At 35.4% G+C, this 19215-nt stretch overlaps 1 pseudogene; it reads right to left on the reverse strand.

Moving 5' to 3' along the window:
- Positions 1-14695: 14695 nt before the first annotated feature.
- LOC147292126 (uncharacterized) lies at positions 14696-19010 on the reverse strand (annotated as a pseudogene).
- Between the last annotated feature and the right edge of the window lie 205 nt (positions 19011-19215).

Raw genomic sequence — 19215 nt, forward strand, 5'->3', positions numbered from 1 at the left:
AGCCTCTTTCCCCTTAAAATATCTAACCACTGAGCCATTTATGCTGAAAACTTTTGACTGGCTATGAATTTTTCTGGTTCAGTGAATAAATTAAGAGCTTGTTTGGCGGTGCTTTTAGAAGGCTTAAAAACGTTTTCAAATAATCAAAAACATTTTTGCTTATGTTTGGCAAAAAAAAAAAAAAAAAAAAAAAAGCTTTTTTGGGTTTTAAAAACACTTGGAAGCGCTTCATTAGGAAACGCTTCTAAGTATATTAACAAGCACTTAATTTTTTTTCCAAAAAATCTATAAATTTCTAACAAAAGCGCTTATAGTGAAAACGCTATTGAGCAAAAACGCTTTTTACATAAACATTCCCAATCAAGCCCTAAGTTGGAACTCCAATTGCAGCTATATATGAAAATGAACTCCTAGCTTTTTGAGTTGTAGGCTTTGATGTTTTATTGCACATCTAGCAGGTCCTGAGTTTCTGTGATAACATTTGAAAAGCTCTTGAGCTAATAGCATTCTGTGTCGGTCTTCCTGCCTTGAACAATGCAATATGATTTAAGCTATGCGTACCCACTGGAACGGATGTTATTGTGGTTTAATATAGCGAATACTGATTGAAATGGTCCTGATGAAGGAATTGTATCCTTCAATTATGCTTTACATATATCCGTTCTTTTCTTAAACAAAAAAAGAAAAGGTTAATTATGATGTCTAAATTGTGGGTTTTAAGTTCTGTGTTGCCCTTTGGTCTGGTTGCTAAGAAAAAATGAGGTAGAGAATAATTAATAGGACTTGAATTTTGATTTATGTTGTTGTAGTGTAGGCTTTGTTGAGAGGGCGTGTATTGGATTCAGACAAATTTGAGAAAATAAAAGGTTATTGTGGTGAATATTCTTATTCATCCGTCTCAAAAAAAAAAAAAAAAAAAGGAAAGAAATTTCTTTGAGATTTTGGTTTTAAGTTTCTTGAATATGGTGATGTCGCGCATTATAAAACCCCCAAAATCGCTACTGATTCTCCTCACAAATAGCCAAATCAAACAAAATAAGAAACAAACCCTAAGATTTCTTTAAAGCCCTAGTGAGAATCGCAGGTTTTTTTCTCTGACTACCATTGACTACTATTTGGAAGCTAAATTAATGATGCCCTTGAAAATGTGTTGCACGTAGTCACTTTTGGACGGAAACTCAAATAGGGTCATATTAGTATATATCAAACCTAAAGTTGAGGGAGTAGATTGGTACACTCTAAAGTTCATATTCTTAACTAGCACACGAAGTAAAGTTCAAGTCATTTTTTTAAATTTTTTCCCTTCTGACAATTATGTGGGTCACCTACCCAGCAGAGAATCAAAAGGCTATTATTAACCATTGGATTGTATAGTAGGCGATGTGATAGCCTATTATTTGGACCAAAATGCAAGTAAAACCCAGCACTCATAATCTCTGCAGGGATCAAAAGGCTATTATTAACCATTGGATTGTATAGTAGGCGATGTGATAGCCTATTATTTAGACCAAAATGCAAGTAAAACCCAGCACTCATAATCCCTGCAGAGCATCTGCATTCCTTAGAAGACCTACCAGCTGAGCTCACCACCCTGTCATAATTAATTAGTCACGAAACCTTAGAATAAAAACTTTAGTACTACCATGCAAGTATTTGGGATTGAGTAATTGTTGTTTTCTATTGCAGTTTCCTTCATTGTTAACATTGCACAAAATCAAAATGAAAGAAAGAGTGTAATCTGTCCTATATGCATAAGATACCCGGCCTGTTTGAAACCCAGTTACTGTTATCAAATTGTATGTGTCTTTGTTTGTCATTACTCTGTTTTTAAATTGCTTTGGCTAATAGTTTTTTCAATTCTGTTTTGAATCAAATTCTGAGTAATTTGTTTTGTGGTACCCAACTCGAATTGGGGAACAAACTTTCATTTTGCATTTGTAGAATCAATTGGACCCTCCTCTATCTGTATGAGTTGTTATATCGGAGTTTATATCAGATGAATATGTCTCTTGGAGTCTTGGGTCTTAAATAGCATTTAAATGGATCAATGTGATATTCAATTGCATTGTATTTTCAAAGCATTGTAGCTTTGATTTTCTGTTTTCTGGTTGCTTTGTATTCATCACAAGCTCAATTTTTGCAGGTTGTAAAATTGGGAAAAATTCAAAAAACGGGATTTTGTCAGATTTTGGGTAGAATACCCCTCATTTTATGTACCTAGTTGAAAATGAGAATGTTTTAATTTTCTGTAAAAAGAAGAAAAAAGGAAAGTAGAGTTTTTATATTGAGGTTCATCACTTTGTTAATTTGCTTCTACAGAATTAATTTATGTTTTCTTTTTAATGCAGATGAGGGAGGGCATACATAAAAGAAGATTAAATTCTCTCTAAATAGGATGATGGATAATTGTAGGTGTCATTCAAACACTTAAAATTGGATTACTACCAAAAAAAACTCTTCAGTTGAGTCCAGGTGTACACTCTCTCTCTCTACAACTGCATTCTTTATTTTGTAGATATTAATTGTTCCTCATGCACCGACCTTGTTGCTTCAAAAACCAGTGGAAGCTGTTACAATGGTATGCATGGGTGCATAGGATCAACCTCAAAGTTTATTAGGACCGTTTATCACAGTGGGCAGTGACAGATCCAACCACTAGGAAATGAGTAATTTGGCAATTGGGCCAGGATTCTAAAGTCATTTCCAACTTCCAAGTCCCCTGCCCATTTTGTCTTCTGTTTCTTCTGTCAGAAAACCTAGTTGCTGCCAAAAATCTTTGGAGGTTGCTAGACCTTGCTGTGGTCATTTTTGCTCGGAAGCTCAGACATACTTCCAATCTCATTCCATACTCATCTTGCCCAATCAACTCCTAATTCATTTCCTCCAGATAGGGGTGACAATTTGTACTAGTGGATCACGTACGTTGGAAAAGTTGACTATAAAGTATAAACCTATAAGTGATCCATGATTATAGGATTATTTGATTATCTTTGGTTATGTTATTTTAAAATGAATTAGTCTTGAAATTATGTAATTAGGCTTAGATAATGAAATTGGATTATTTTCTTAGTTAAACATTGTATCTTTACTATAAATTGCTCCAAGATGCAAAAGAATAATATGGCTTAGAATTTTTTTTTTGTCGATGTTTGTGTTGTGTCATTTTGTGTTCGTGTTGAATATTAGTTGATTATAATCCTATTCGTTTAATTAATTGTATCAAAATTTACTACAACAAATACCCCCCTTATATATATATATATCAGTGAATACCTGATGTCTTTTCATGTTTTCGGGCGATGTCTAGGCAGGTGATATCTAATGTACCTACTTAAGATATCAGTTTTATACTGATATCTATAATGAGGTTATATATCTTTTTTCTTTAAATTCTGATGTCCAATGGGTCCTTTAGATATCAATTCTCCAATTTTCTGGTGAATTAATATTCTGAAACTGATATTAAAGATAGGAAACACATTGTTAATTACTATGAAAATTATCTAAATTCTGATTTAGACATCGATTCTCTTATATTTATCGATATGGTAAACCCATTAAATGTATTTTTTTATGCTTTCTATTTCGTATTTTATGTGTTTTTTGATATATAAACTACCTTAGATATCATTTTATGCTCCCAGAACTGTTCTACATGCTATGTTACATATTGAGTTTTTTTCTATAAATAGATGTTTGAATGTATTTAAAACATCTGTATTTGATGTATAACTGATATAAAAGACATTGTTTGACATTAGGTTTTTTATATTTATTGATATTGTAATGTTACTATGATATTGGTTGTTGTTGGTAAACTGATGTGCATGCTGTTTTATATTTCTGTGTTTTAACATAAACTGTTATGAAATTTATAATATAATATCACTATTATTATCCAATTTGTACTACAATCCTGATATAAAAGATATAAATTGACATTCAAGCCTGAAATTGGTGCAATCTCAATCCATTCCATTACCATTAATTCCAACATCCAATACAAGTATTTCAAGACCTTCCGAAAAAGAACTCATATGTACAAATAAAGAACTCACATAGAAGGCTCTATCTTCTATACAACCTTTTATAACTAAAAGAAAACATAGAACATGTCAGACCTTTATCAGATCCAGCTGCCTCTCAACAAGTTCTTGGTCATCTGGGGTTGTAAACCTTCCAGAGTCCAGACCATGTAAAGACAGTTGAAACACTATGTAATATGTAAGAGTAGAAGGAATTCAAAGATGATGCAACTTGGGGGAAGGGATTAAGGAAAAAACAGTGAAATCAGAAAGGGGTGAATGTTAACAAGTATAATATTTCCATATACAGGACAAGTATATGTGTGTGCGCGCAGACACAAAACAGCACAATAGTCTACAAGTATAACATTGCAAAAAAAAAAAAAAAAAGGAAACTTACTACTTCGACTTGTATTGCTTGCATATTATCAGGCCCCGTTCCTTGGACACGAAATAATGCAACACCATCTTCTTGATATGTCTCATTTGGAACTTCTTTCTCCGCAACATAATTTTTGTATCCATCACTTAGACCACCTTGATAGATTTCATAGTCTATTTTTTGGTCATTTGAAAACATGCAATTATGTATAAATGTTAAATAAAGAAAGTTTGTTTCTTAATTTTTTTTTTCCAATTTTTTTTATGCTATCTGAGAATCCACAAACCTTCAGAACAATTATGCTTTGGAAGATTGAATAGAACTGAATTGGTTCATTTCCTTTGTAGATACGAGCCTAGAAGTTTAAAAGGAAATAAGGACAATTAATTACATCAGGGTAACTATAGCATTTACAGTCGAAGGAAAACTACCTGGGCAGGCAGAAACTTCAATGACTCAGCCATCTTGGTTGCTAGTGAAATAGCTGACGCTCTTTCTTCCTATTTTAAGTAGTAATTCCTAGTTAGAAAGCCTTCCATCAGCGGTGCAATCTAGATGCATTTATATGAGCTCTATGCATGAACAAACGTACAACTCTCTTATCTCTTGTAAATATGTCACATTTAGCATGGAAAAATGAGGGAGGAAAAAGACTTCAGTAACTTGCTGAAAGTTATTTTAGTTGAGTTGATGTCGTATAAGCACGATGTGCATCAAGGCAGTAATTTAAGGTAATTTGAAACAGTTTACAGTCACATTTTAAGGACATGTCCCAACACCAATCACATTTCCAGCGAATGCTAAAGATTTAAAGTAATCTGATTTCATGCATAGAGAGGGGGAGGGGACAAGGGAAGAGAGAGAGAGAGAGAGAGAGAGAGAGAGAGAGAGAGAGAGAAATCTTCAGCCATCTGTGGTAGGTTTCAGGACCAATAATACATTACAAAAAATGCTAACCTCTACTTTAGCAACAGGCTTCTCTTTTTTCTTTTTAGGAGCATTTTTATCATCTGCTGCAGTCCTTTCACCAAGTAATTCATGAAATTTTGCATAAATGGATTGCTGTCACATAAAAATGCATGGCAGACACAAATGCAGTAAGAAAATTATTTAGCAATTACTTGATAACAAAAGAAAGAGTTCAAAGGTTTGACCAAAGAAAAAAGAAAAAGAAACATGTTCAAAGGTAGTAAAATAAGATCACCTTGACAATTTTTGGATCAGCCCATGGATGCCTCTTCCTAACATGTGCAAATAGATCACCCACTAGAGACAAAACAATAGAAGAAGAATATATACTAACAAAATGTCAGAAGAAAGTGTTGATTACAATGGAGTGACATGAATCAGACGACACAAACATAGATTGGTACGCAAGATCATAGGCAGTTCGAGAAGACTTTAGACTTTGTTGCATTGGCATATATAAGATCATATATATTGGGTACTCTTCCTCTCCCTTTCAGGACCAAGGATAAGTATTCAAGCACATGCATGTGACATGCCCAATTTCATAGAACTTAAAAGTAATTATGATGCTTAAAAACCATATATGTGCCATAAAAGAATGCTTACAATTATGCTATCTACAGAAAGTTGCATTCTGGATATACATCATATATTTTTCCCCTTAACATTGAATAACTTCCGAACCTAAGTGCGAAAACGCCTATGATAGCATAAAACAATAAAGTTCACAACAGATAGAGTATATACTTGTTCTGTTTGCATGTTTTTCTATGATATATGTTTGCATGTTTTTCTATAAGACCGTAACATTTTTTTTCTATTGTGAGTATGTGTAATTAGTAATTCCTTAAGGGACTAACCATTCGTTCGATAGCGCTGCTCCAAAATTGCATTCTTATTTTCTTCGAAAACCTCATTAACAGTCTGTTTTATTTCTTCCGGCCTCTGAAACTTCAACACCTGTTGCAAATGCAATAAGGTACGTTATCAACGTCTATAATTCTAGAAAGGAAGCAAGAAAACTAACATGATACAATCAATTTGAACTGAGGAAGTGTTAGCTTTAATAAAATCATATGCAACTATCAGCAGAATTAGTAAATGGAATCAGTAAGAACTTGCATTAAATGCCAGAAATAAAACACTACGTAACATCCTAAATGCACCCAAATCATTATTGAGCAAACATTATGTAAATTTTCATATCAGAGAGAAGTAGAATAATAATACTTGAAGATCAGAAGAATATGATGTGAATACTAAATAAAGCCTTGGTTAAGAATACAAGGAAAAGAAATGCAATATTTAGGAAAGCAACAAGCAGGGGCTATTGGACTTGGAGGAGTAGCTCTCGCATTCGAATATTTTAGTACTTGAACCAAAAGGATAAAGAGCATCACGATCAAACTCAAACTTACAGGTGCATGATATTAAATCTCTCACCTTGATGGCGTGGATAATGTAACAAGGGATTGCAGGAACCTTGCACTCCAGGCTACATATATATAGAGACTTATCACCATCAACCTTATCTTTCTTAATCTTCACCCATTGATCCATACTCGATCGCCCTAGACCCTCATGTTTTATAGATCTCCGAATGATCAACATAATCTTTTCTGGAAAAATATTCTTTAAAACCAAGGATAAATTAATGTGTTTAATTACGGTTATTCCTAAAACTAGATCGTTCAAATTCCTCAAATTCCCAAAGTCTAACACCAAGGCTCTAATACCACGTCAAAAGTCTAGGTTTAGGGTAAAAAGATGTTTATTCGATCTTCTCCATAAAGGAGGTATTTATACATGTCTTCAAATACAATAAAACCTTCTCTATATAGGATAACTATATGAAGCTAAATATTTACAAAAGAATAAATATATTCCTAATATAGACACAACTAATGAATAACGTAAAAAAGCATATTCTTGTACATGTTAATGAATAACATGAACTCAAATGATGACCATAAAAAAGACACAACTTTGATGACAGCTAAATTGAAATTAAATTTTTGTAAAAAAGGTACATAATACATGTCTGAAATTAGTACTATACTTTCTAAATCAACAAAAAAGAGAAACACTGACCTGGACAACAACATATGAAGAGTCTACTACTTTGTAGAGCTCACCCCAAATACGTTTACTTTGTCCCTTCTCAAACATTGTATGTCGGACAAGGTCCCTAAACCCGTCCCCTTGGCTTCCTTCTGCAGCAAACAAAAAAAACATCTTCTAGCTTCCATATCATAAATCAATTTGCACCTATTATTGTACGACAAAAAAAAAAAAAAAAAACCAAACAAAAATCCTAAATCCAAAAAAAAAAAAAAAAACCCAAAATTATAACCCTAATCAGTGTGGGATATTGAAATTAAACAAAACAACTTCAAAATTTAAAAAATTTATTTAGACATTAAAGACTTTTAAGATCCTTCAGAGATAGAAAGGGAAACCTTATGTATGCTTCCCTATTTCGCATCCAACGACAGTTGGCAGAGAGAAAAGGGTGAGAGAGAGTGAAGGAAGGGAGAGAGAGAGTGAGGGGCGAGAGAGAGGTCGGAGCAGATCGGGTTGGCTTGAGAGAGACAGCAGCAGAGAGGGTTATAGAGAAGGAGAAAGCAGCAGAGAGGGTTAGAAAGAAGGAGAAAGCAGCAGAGAGGGTTAGAGCGAAGGAGAGAGCACAGACGCACGCGACCACCGACGCACACCACCACAGACGCACACGACCACCGATGCTAGGTCAGTGACAATGGCAACGTCGACTGAGTGAGGATGAGAACGAGATCGGAGTTACGGGGTGAGTGTGAGAAAATGGTTTTGGGCGTGAGTGAATGGGTCAATATGTCTAGTGTGAGTCGACGTGTCTAAGGGCCAGTTTGGTACTGCTGTGTGAAAAAATAGCTGTGAGGTAAAACAGCTGTGAAGTAAAGTCAGCTATAAAGTAAAACAGCTGAGTGTTTGGTAAAGTATGTTTTCAAAAGTGTTGTGAGTGTAAAAAACAGTATCAAAGTATTTAGTAAATGTTAATGTAAAAGTGCTGTAACTGTGTATAATTACTAAAATAGACATGATACTAAAAGTGTTTTTCACTTATTTGTTTGGTAAAAATAAAATGTTTTTTACTTGTTTTTTAAATTTTTTGCTACAAATTTTTATTAGCATTAATTTTTCTAAGAACAACATTATTAAATAAGTATGTGTATTATTTTTTTAGGTATATTATAATTTTAATCGTGCAAATAAAATATCATAATTAATTATCACAATATAAAATATAACTAACAATGAACATATTTTTTAATTTAAAATAAACAAATTAAAAAATATAGAAATCAATGAGGATATTATGGGTAAAATAAAATATTCATTGTTGCTGTGATTCACTGCAGCTTTCAAAAGCACCTAGAAACCTGCTTTCTATTTTTGTTGTGGAGAGTTGAGAATTGTAGGAAAAAACAGTTTTTAATTTTTTTACCAAACACCAAAACTGCTGTAGGTGATTGAGAATTGTCATCCACAGCAGCTTTTGGGTCTTCCACCGCAATTCCAAACGGGGCCTAAGTGTGAGAGGGAGTTGGTGTCTGAGTCTTGGAAAAATTTAAGTTGGGTGGAAAATTTTGTGCCTCCTTTTTTTTGGATAAAACAAAAATATCAGTTAAGGGCTTAGATATCAGTTTTTAATCAAAATAAAAAAATTAAGATATCGCAAAAATTATAAAAAATTATTAGGTGATATCTTAATAGATTAAGATATCGTCGAAAAAACTATTTGACATCTAAAATGTTTTAATATCAGTTTTTACAAAACTTGATATTAAACAAGTGATGTCTATTAAGGTTTTTGTTGTAGTAATTTTCAACCCTAAAAATCAGGTTGTATTCGACTTGGAATATACATATGTACATATTATAAAATAAAACTTAAAGCTAAGTCGTTTTCTTTATTTGTAAAGCAAAGCTATGATACTTGAATGAAAAATAAAAAAAAACATATACATGTTATAAAATATAAAAAAATGTAGAGAGAACATAAGACAGAATTGAGAGGAATCAAAAGTTGTTTCTCATTCACATAAGGCCTCTATTTATAGGCTCTTGGATGACCTGAGATAAACCCTTAAGGTCTCCTATTTTACAATAAATTTGACTATTCTTAATTATCTATACAATTATTCTAAATAATACAGAACATAAATATTAAACATGATAATGGACAACCACAAAATTAATGATATTTACAACACTCCCCCTTGGATGTCCATTGAATATGACAGTTGTCTCATTAAAAACCTTACTAGCCAAAACCCTATGGGAAAAAGACTAGCTAAGAAAAATAGTACAATCTTTATGTGTTTCTAATAGCTATGATGGGCGCGCGACACTGCCTCATTAAAACCTTGCCAGGAAAACCCAATGGGACAAAAGCCTTGGACGAAGGAAAAAGAATACAATGTTTGATGACACGCTCCCCCTGATGTTGATATATTTCTCCAATCAGTGAAGGTTGTCTCGTTAAAACCTTGCTTTGAAAAACCCAAAAGGACAAAACCAAGCGAAGAAAAAAGAGTGCAACTTTTGCAATATCACTGATACAATGTTGAATGCCCTTTGCCTCATTAAAACCTTGCAATATGGCAATTTTGACCATATTTATAGTGTTAAAGTTGCGAACATACTTTGAGCTTCAGGCTCTTTCAATCCTTCAAGGATTTGCTTTAAGCACACAATATTTCATGGCACTTTTCAATTTGGGATTTGACTTAGTAATTTGTTTTATATCTTGTAGGAAATCGCTTCTAGTGATATATGTTTCAGGCATTTCATAATGTTTAAAGGTTTTCTCCATATGCAATGAACATATTTAATTTACCAAATTTGTTAAAATGCGGTTGCATCTACAACAGAAGAATATATAACTACAATCCCATGTTTCTTTGGAGAAACCTTGTGTCATTATAAATAGTGATTTTGTTCACTTTATTTCAAACACTCTATAACCTTCAAGGTTAACATCTTTGGTGTCTGAATTATAGGTTTTCATTATTCCACGTTTATAATGGTATTCAATTCTACTAGAATTGCCTCTTTCCAGTTTGGCCAATCATTTAATTTTGTCGACATTTATAGTAAACGTGGTTCCACATTATTATAGCCCATGATGATTTTTAGTAGCTACTATAAACAAAATATATCATCATTATATCAACGATCTCACAATTCTCATTTGCATGCATTAGATATATATATATATATATATATATTTCTAATCGGTACACATGCCTCTTTAGGGGCTTTTATAGTCTCTTTAGGGACTGCCATCTCTTCTAGGATGATTTGTGTACAGAATGTGGATCTTTAAATTTAATTAATTGGGCTTATGTGGACCATTTCATATAATCTCCACTTCTGAGGAGCTAAACTTTGGAACCTATAGATTTGTCACGCTTCAGGCGTGCAATAAACCATTAATTTTCTGCCAAATTGATGGATTACCATGTTAGAATATCAATCCATGTTGGCATATATAAAACTTCTATATGTGACTTTGCAATTTCGTTGAATATATATGCATCTAGCTTTCAAATAAATGTATTCACTAGATTTGCATTATCATTCATATCTCATTCTCATATTGAATGGTATGAAAAAGACTAGCTAGTATATGCATATTATGCTATTTCATGCCGTTCTTCGAGAACGGTCATTTATCCTCCTAATGGCGGGAAAATTTTCATAAGTGCATATATAAAAATCAATAGAGTTAGTGGTTAAACAAACTCAAATGCTTATATAACTTCAGGTTATATAAAGACGAAACATAATTAGGTTTGCAATGCACATGTAGGTATATGAAACTTCTGGTTTCAAATAATTCTTTAGCATCTAACTTCAGGTTATAATAAGAATTAAAAAATTAATTATGAACAACTATGAACATATATGCCCATATGTTCTAAATTAAAGCTATGAAACTTTCAAGTTCATTAAAAAAAAAAACATGAAACTTCAAGTTTCTATACAAAATATAAGCAGAACTTCAGGTTCTTAAATTTTGTTAAAGTATAGAACTACAAGCTCATATGAATAAAGGCTTCTAGTTTAATCTAAACTTAATCAAGAACTTCAGGTTCATAAGAAAAAATTATGGAGTTATAAAAAATTTGAGTTCTAAATCATGGAATGACCTATCAAAGAACTTCTGGTTCAATTTGATTCTATAACATAAAGCATGAAAATCAAGGAACTTCAGGTTCTAACCAAGTTTAATCACTATTTAATCAAGTTTTAAGGAACATCTCTCGTTCCAACTTTATATAATAACAATAATGAAATGCAATATGCCAATGAAGTAACATTGATATCATAAGATTTAGCTCATATATATAAAACACATGTTACAATATATGAGGAGAAAAATTCAACAAAAAGTAATTCTGGCTATCATTGCATATTGTTCCAATATTGATTGATCATCGTGAAACATTGAGTTTTGATTGGATCGCAAAACTTTAGGTTTCAATTGGATTATATGATAAGGAACTTTAGGTCCTTATAATAATTAAGGTCAAAGAACTTCAGTCCCTTATAATAATTAAGGTCAAGGAACTTCAGATCATTGTATGAGAAGGAACTTCAAGTCCTTGTATATGAGTCAAGAAACTTCATAATCCATATGTTCATATAAGGAAATTCAGGTCCTTATGATTAATAGGATCAAGGAACTTCAAGTCCTTAATTAAAATTCATGGAACTTCGGGTTCCCTATTTATTGTATATACATCGAGGAAACTCATGTCCTTCCTCATTCATATAAATAATTAAATATAAAACAACTCCTAAAGAGAGTTGATTCGGATCTGCAATGGTTAATTCCAATAAAATAACATACATATAAAATATGTATATATTAATCTATGTTGATCACCACTTTGCTGGCTTCCTTTAGACTTAATATATATCCTTTAGTATATTTAATATATGCTGCCGACCAATGAAACAAAAACTATGCAACAATATATGTTGAGCAATAGTACATAATCTCATAGACTAATATTATAATATAAAAGAAAAAGAAAACCTTTACTGTTTTTTCTTTTTGCGTGTGCTGGGAGAATCTCTCCTTTCTTCTTTCATTCTGTTTCATCATTTTTTTTCTTTTTTCGTTCGATGTTCTCTCTTCTAGTTCTCAAAATTAAGAGCAGTTTTGCTCACACCCTTTAACCAAGGTGTATGCTTATCTCCCATCTAAAATACTGGCATGTGTAAAAAACTAACCATGAGTTAAAAAGTTAACCATTTTATTATTTCTTGTTTTTTTTTTCCCCAAAACCCGGTTCCCCCCTTTCTCCTTTTTTTTTTTTTCTTCTTCTCCTTTCTCTCCATCTCCCGTGCTTTTCTCTCTCGGCGTCTCCATCCCCAGCCCAACTCACTGGCGCCGACCACCTACAACCAGTCAACCACCCTCTCCCTCTCCTCTCCCTCCTTCAGCCTCTCTCTCTCCCCAGCTTTCTCTCCCTTGCGCGGACGTTGCACACATCCAGACATCTAGAAGCCCATGGCATTTTCTTTTCAACCCTTTTGCTCTGGTTTTCTTTGCACTTGTCCCTTTATATTATGTCAGCTGGTCCATTTTTATAAGGTCTATATTTAAAAGAAAGAATAAATGACAACAAGGTGTTGTTATTGATGCCATCCAAATCAAACATCAAATACCCTTGAACATGTGCAGACAACCCACCTCAAAAATTTAAATGATAAATAAAAATGGTGGGCTTCTAGATGTTCTGGGTTAACTCATGGTTGCAGGTGTTTGAAGGAGAACATGCATGTATGGTGGGAGGAGGGTGGGTGCAGAAGATCGATGGAAATTGTTGCTTTAATCTTTGTTGTGTGTTGTCGCATACAATCTGCTGTCACTTGGGCAGACCAAGAGTTTTTCCCAGTATCTGGTGGGTGATGGAGAGAAAAGAGGAGAAGAAAAAAAAAAACCGAGCAAGGGAGAACCGGGTTTTTGGGGGAAAAAAAGGAAAAAAGAATAATAAAATATTTATGGGTTAACTCATGTTAGCTTTTTAAACACTTGGCAGTATTTTAGATGGGAGGTGAGTATACACCTTAGTTAAAGGGGGTGAGCAAAACTGCTCTCCTCAAAATTAGAAAACTCAAACAAGAGCTCATGGCTTCCCTGCAATCATTGACGACCTCATGGAATGGAACTTGCAAACAGTAAGAACACAACAAGGGGAACTAAACCAACACAAGACCATCGGCCAACAGCAGCCAGAGTCACCAGAAAAACAGAGGGAGCCACCGTGGGTTTCGATGCTTCGCTCCAACGGCTACAGTGGTCGGTTGGGCTGGGTCGCAGCGGTTGAGTCGCGGTGGGTCATGGTTGCAGATCACGACTCTGGGCAAGTGGAGGAGCAAAATGCTTCACGACGGATTGTGGCTGCAGATCGCGACAGTGGGTCGATGCTGCCGAGTGCTCGTTTCCGATAGCTATTCGTGCTGATAATGTGTTATAAAATAAAGAGAAATGTAAAGAGAATATAAGAGAGAATTAAGGAAAAATCAAAGTGTCTTTCTCATTCACATAAGACCTTTATTTATAGGCTCTTGGATGAGCTGAGATAGACCCTTATGCTATATATATTTCATACAAAAAAGAGTTGGAAAAGTAAGTTTTGAAGGGAGAAAGTTAAAAAAGCAATTTGGGTATTAAAGTAGGTTATTTAATTTAATTGCTCAATATAATTGCATATCATATCCGTCAATGTATTAAAGACTAGACTGATTATATTTCCACCCTCTTATTCTATTTTTTCACCCACCATTAAATTTAAAAAAAATATATAAAAGTACCCTTCACATCTTTCATTATTCCTATAATACTCTTTGATATACCAACTTAAACACCCACCCAAAAAACACTCTTCCCACCCCCTTAACTATTATTCCACCCACCCATTTTTTTCTTAACTATAACATGCTGTCGTTTGGATACACATATGGTTCTCATTCTCTTAGGTTTTTCGCACCGTTTCTCAACAACCAAGCATACCTTTTACTATTCACTAATACCAATGTTTTGACAGGGCCATTTTGTAAAAAGGTATAGAGAAAACTTTTGTAATTGGGCAGAATGATTTTTATTATGTTGGAAAAGAACTTTATACAGAAGTAATCATATAATCAAGCAATTAGTCCTACAATCTTGCTATACAGAAAGGAAACTAAAGTGCAGAGTCAAACTATACAATAAAGATACAATCCCTGAGATGTAGGAATCCCAATAATTTCTCAACACTCCCCCTCAAGTTCGAGAGTGAATGTCTAGAATTCCTAACGTGCGTGTCATCACTGAAAAAGTATCTTTGCCTAAAGGCTTGGTGAAGACGTCTGCCACCTGCCGTGATGAAGCAACATGCTTTGTTGCAACAGAACTATCTTTAATCTTGTCTTTGACAAAGTGGCAATCTATCTCAATGTGCCTGGTTCTCTCGTGAAATACTGGATTGGCAGCAATATGTAATGCTCCTTGATTATCACAATGAAGTGTGGCAGGTTCTGGATATATATATGTTGCAGATGCAGGTCGTGTAATAGATATTGCATCCAAGAGAGCTCGCAACAGGTGCTTGCCATAGCCCTGTATTCAGCTTCTGCTAAAGAAAGAGAGACAATCTTTTGTCTCTTTGCCCTCAAAGAAATCAATGAATTCCCAAGAACACGCAGTAACCAATAGTCGATCTTCGTGTTGTTGGGCAGCCAGCCCAATCAAAGTCACAATAAGCCAACAATTTCAAGTCATTATGGGCTGGAAAGAATTAACCTTGTCCTGGGGTATTCTTAAGATACCTCAAAATTTGAAGAGCTGCATCCATGTGTGGTTTTCGGAGCTTATGCATAAATCTACTGAGTACATGCACTGCATATGTGATGTCGGGCCTTGTGATTGTTAAATAAATTAAACGTCCTACTAACCTCCTATAAATCTATAATGAGAATGGTCGTTGAGCAATTCTCCCTCTTCAGAAAGCTTAACATTCTGTTCCATGGGAAAACTCATTGGCCGAGCTCCCAATAAACTACCATCTTTGATAATATCCAAGGTATATTTCCTCTGTGAAATGCATATACCTTTCTTGGAGCGTGACACCTTGATGCCCAAGAAAAACTTCAAGTCCACAAGGTCCTTAATGCGAAACCGAGTATGAAGGAACCTGTTGAGAGAATTGATAGCAGCCACATCGTTTTCTGTGATTAATATATCATCAACGTAAATCAAAAGTGTTGTAAAAGACTTCCCTAGTTTACAAGTGAAGAGTGAATAGTCGGCTTTGGATTGGATGTAGCTCGCAGCTTGGATTGCTTTTGAGAACTTGGCAAACCATTGTCGAGATGCTTGTTTTAAACCATATAAAGATTAATTTGTTGAGGCAACATACCAAATTCTCCCCCTGACGCTGATAACCAAGATGAAGAGACATATAAATCTTTTCATGGAGGTCACCATGGAGAAAGGCATTGTGGACATCAAGCTGATGAAGGGGCCAAGCTCGAGCAACAGCAAGGGAAATAAGGCTGCGGACAGTGATCATTTTAGCAGTGGGAGAGAATGTGTCATGATAGTCAATGCCCGCAGTCTGAGTATACCCTTTGGCCACTGAATGTGCCTTGAAACGTTCAATAGAGCCATCTTGTACACCCATTTACATCCAATAGGATGCTTCCCAGGAGGAAGAGAAGTAAGTGTCCAAGTGCAGTTGGACTCCAATGCCTGTAGTTTTGAACTCATTGCAACCTACCAAAGAGGGTCAGAAGCGGCTTCTGCAAAAGTTTGAGGTTCCACACATCGACTGATGTTGGCAATAAAAAATAGATGGGATGGTGAATATTTATGATAAGAGAGAAAATTACAAAAGGGATAGCGTGTACCTTGGGTGAGACTTGGCGACGAAGACAATGACCAGGTGGGGGTAGCATCACTTGTGAACAAATTAACAAAATCCTTGAGGAAGACGGACGAAGTCTTTGTGCGTTGGGATTGTCTGAGAGGTGGTACTGTGGTCATGGCTGGACAAGGAATGGAAGCTACAAGTGTGTCGGGCTCAGCAGACAAAGGTGAAAGAGAGAAGGGTGAGGACTGGAAGGTAAGGCAGGGTCAGGAGAAGCAAACGGCGGAGAAGAAGGAGCAGCGGAATTATGGGTGTTTGTAGAGGCTGGGAAGTCGGGTGTGGGGACAGCCGATTCAGGGTGAGGAAGAGGCACGATAGTAATCGTGGATGTGGTGGAAGGTGAAAAGGAAAGTAATCCTCATGAGAAACAGCGTCTCTACTAGTGAAGAGTTTGTGAGTGGCTAGATCATAGAGTTTGTAGGCCTTTTGGCCAAAAAGGTAATCAAATTTATGATTAAGAAGGGTGCACTGTAGTGGCATACGCGAGGCAACCAAAAACCCGCTGGTGCAAATAGAAGAGGGGTTTAGTATAGAACATGGCATATGGTGTTTTTTTGGAAAGAAGTGGGGAAGGAAGTCGGTTAATTAAGTTGATGGCAGTGAGTACACTCTCCCCAAAAACGTAATGGAAGATGGGCTTGAAAACGCAATGCTCGAGCCATCTCAAGGATGTGACGGTGCTTGCGTTCTACAACACCATTTTGTTGTGGTGTGTAGACACAAGTGTGTTGATATATAATCCTATTCTTAGTAAAACAATTGTGCATAGAAAAGAACTCTCCCCCATTATTCACACGGATTTGTTGTACTTTTGAATTGAATTGTGTTTGGACAAAAGCAAAAAAGGATTGAAGTATATTTTGTGTTTCATTCTTATGTTGCATGAGAAAAATCCATGTGAATCGAGTATAATCATCCACTATGGTCAAAAAATAACGTGCCCCTGAAAGGTAAGCTAATTTATGAGGCCCCCAAATATCACAATGAATAAGAGAAAAAGGCTATGAAGTTGAAATTGAACTAGTACCCAAAGGTAGGCGTGTTTGTTTGGCTAATGGACAAACATCACAAGTATTATTCGAATGAAAAGGGAAATTTAACAAAGTTTTAGCCATAAATTGCAAACGAGAAGAAGATAAATAACCCAAACGCCGATGCCACAAATGAGTAGAGGTGGTGACAAGATGATTTGACGGTGGAGGAGGATTCTTTGGATGCTAATGCCAGAAGGTGATAAAGGCCCCCACATTGTTTACCCAAGCCAATTGTTGTCTTCGTAGCCAAGTCCTGCAAAATACACCAGTTAGGAAAAAAAGTTACTGAGCAATTTAACCCCTTGGTAAGCTTACTCACAGATATAAGGTTGAGCTTAAAAGATGGCACACACAAAACATCTTGCAAGGAAATATGAGAATTCATGGATAAATTGCCAATGGATCGAGGAGATAGGTGCCTGTTCACCACTAGGCAAGACAACAAGTGGTAGTGAAGTATTCGAGGCTTTGGTAGTGAGGGAATGAATAGAAGCAGTGATATGATCGGTTGCTCCACTATCAATTATCCACTGATGTAAAGAGGGAAAAGTTTTTGACAAACCTGAGGATAAACCTGCTGCATTGACCTGAATACCTTGTGGTTCATTTACTTTCCCATTCACCAAGGAAAAAATTTGTTGGCACTGACCCTTTGATAAATCAGGCATAGCAATCTGTAGCTCTTGCAAGGTAGGACTGGAAGCTACATTGTTGGCTGAAGAAGAGCCTGTCTTATATTTGCTGTGATTTCCATTAGTCTTGTTAGATTTGTGCAATTGGTGTCTTGGAGGAAAACCATGCAATTTATAGCATGTTTCTATGGTATGATGACCCCTGTCATAGTGCGAGCAATGGAGGGGCTTGCGATTGTGAGTGGAAGGCCGTTGGTTAATTTTGTCTAACCGCTATGGCAGCATGTTCCACGGTCGGTCGAGAAGATCCCAATTCCAACTGCTTCTCTTAATGTGAAATTAGAGAATAGGTCTTGCGGAGAGATGGCAAAGGTTGCATGAGCAATATCTGATCGCATGCTGCAGCATATGATTCGTTCAGACCCATAAGGAACTGAATGACTTTGTTCCTTTCTTCACGCTCACCATGAGCCTTCATGGCTCCACAGGTACAGGAAGGGACATCATTGTATGATGAAAGTTCATCCCAAAATCCGTTCAACTTGGTATAATAGGCAACGACGGTCATCTAGTCTTGAGAAATAGAAGCTATATCATGTTGAATTTGAAAAATATATCCTCGGTGCATTGCTCTGAGAGAAGCGTTCCTCAAGATCTTGCCATTTGTCATGGGTTGTGTCCTGAGTAAATGATGCTATCAACTATGTCTTGATCGAGAGAATTCAAGATTCAAGATAGGATCATGTCATTGTAACGTTGTCAGGAAGAAAAAACATCAGGAGTAGCCTTCTCTGATGGTCTTTTGATATAGTACCATCAATGAAACCAAGCTTGTTCTTGGCACTCAGGGAGATTCTCATGGAACGGCACCAGGTCCCATAGTTATCTCCATTCAAAGGTTTGGAAACAAGGACTAACCCTGGATGATCGGAATGATAAATGAAATACGGACTGGAAGCATCGTTAGTGCTTTTTTCTTTGGAAGGTCCAGAGTCATTACCCATGATTGAAAAAAAGGCTGAGCAAAAAATCAAGAGCTAGAGTCCACGTTCAGGAACTTTTGCTCTGATACCATGTAAAAAGGTATAGAGCTAGCTAGAAAACTTTTGTAATTGGGCAGAATGAATTTCTTTATGTTGGAAAAGAACTTTATATAGAAGTAATCCTATAATCAAGCAATTAGTCATACAATCTTGCTATACAGAAAGG

Source organism: Dryas octopetala, chromosome 3, assembly GCF_963921425.1.
Source record: "Dryas octopetala chromosome 3, drDryOcto1.1, whole genome shotgun sequence".
In the NCBI taxonomy this organism is placed as follows: domain Eukaryota; kingdom Viridiplantae; phylum Streptophyta; class Magnoliopsida; order Rosales; family Rosaceae; genus Dryas; species Dryas octopetala.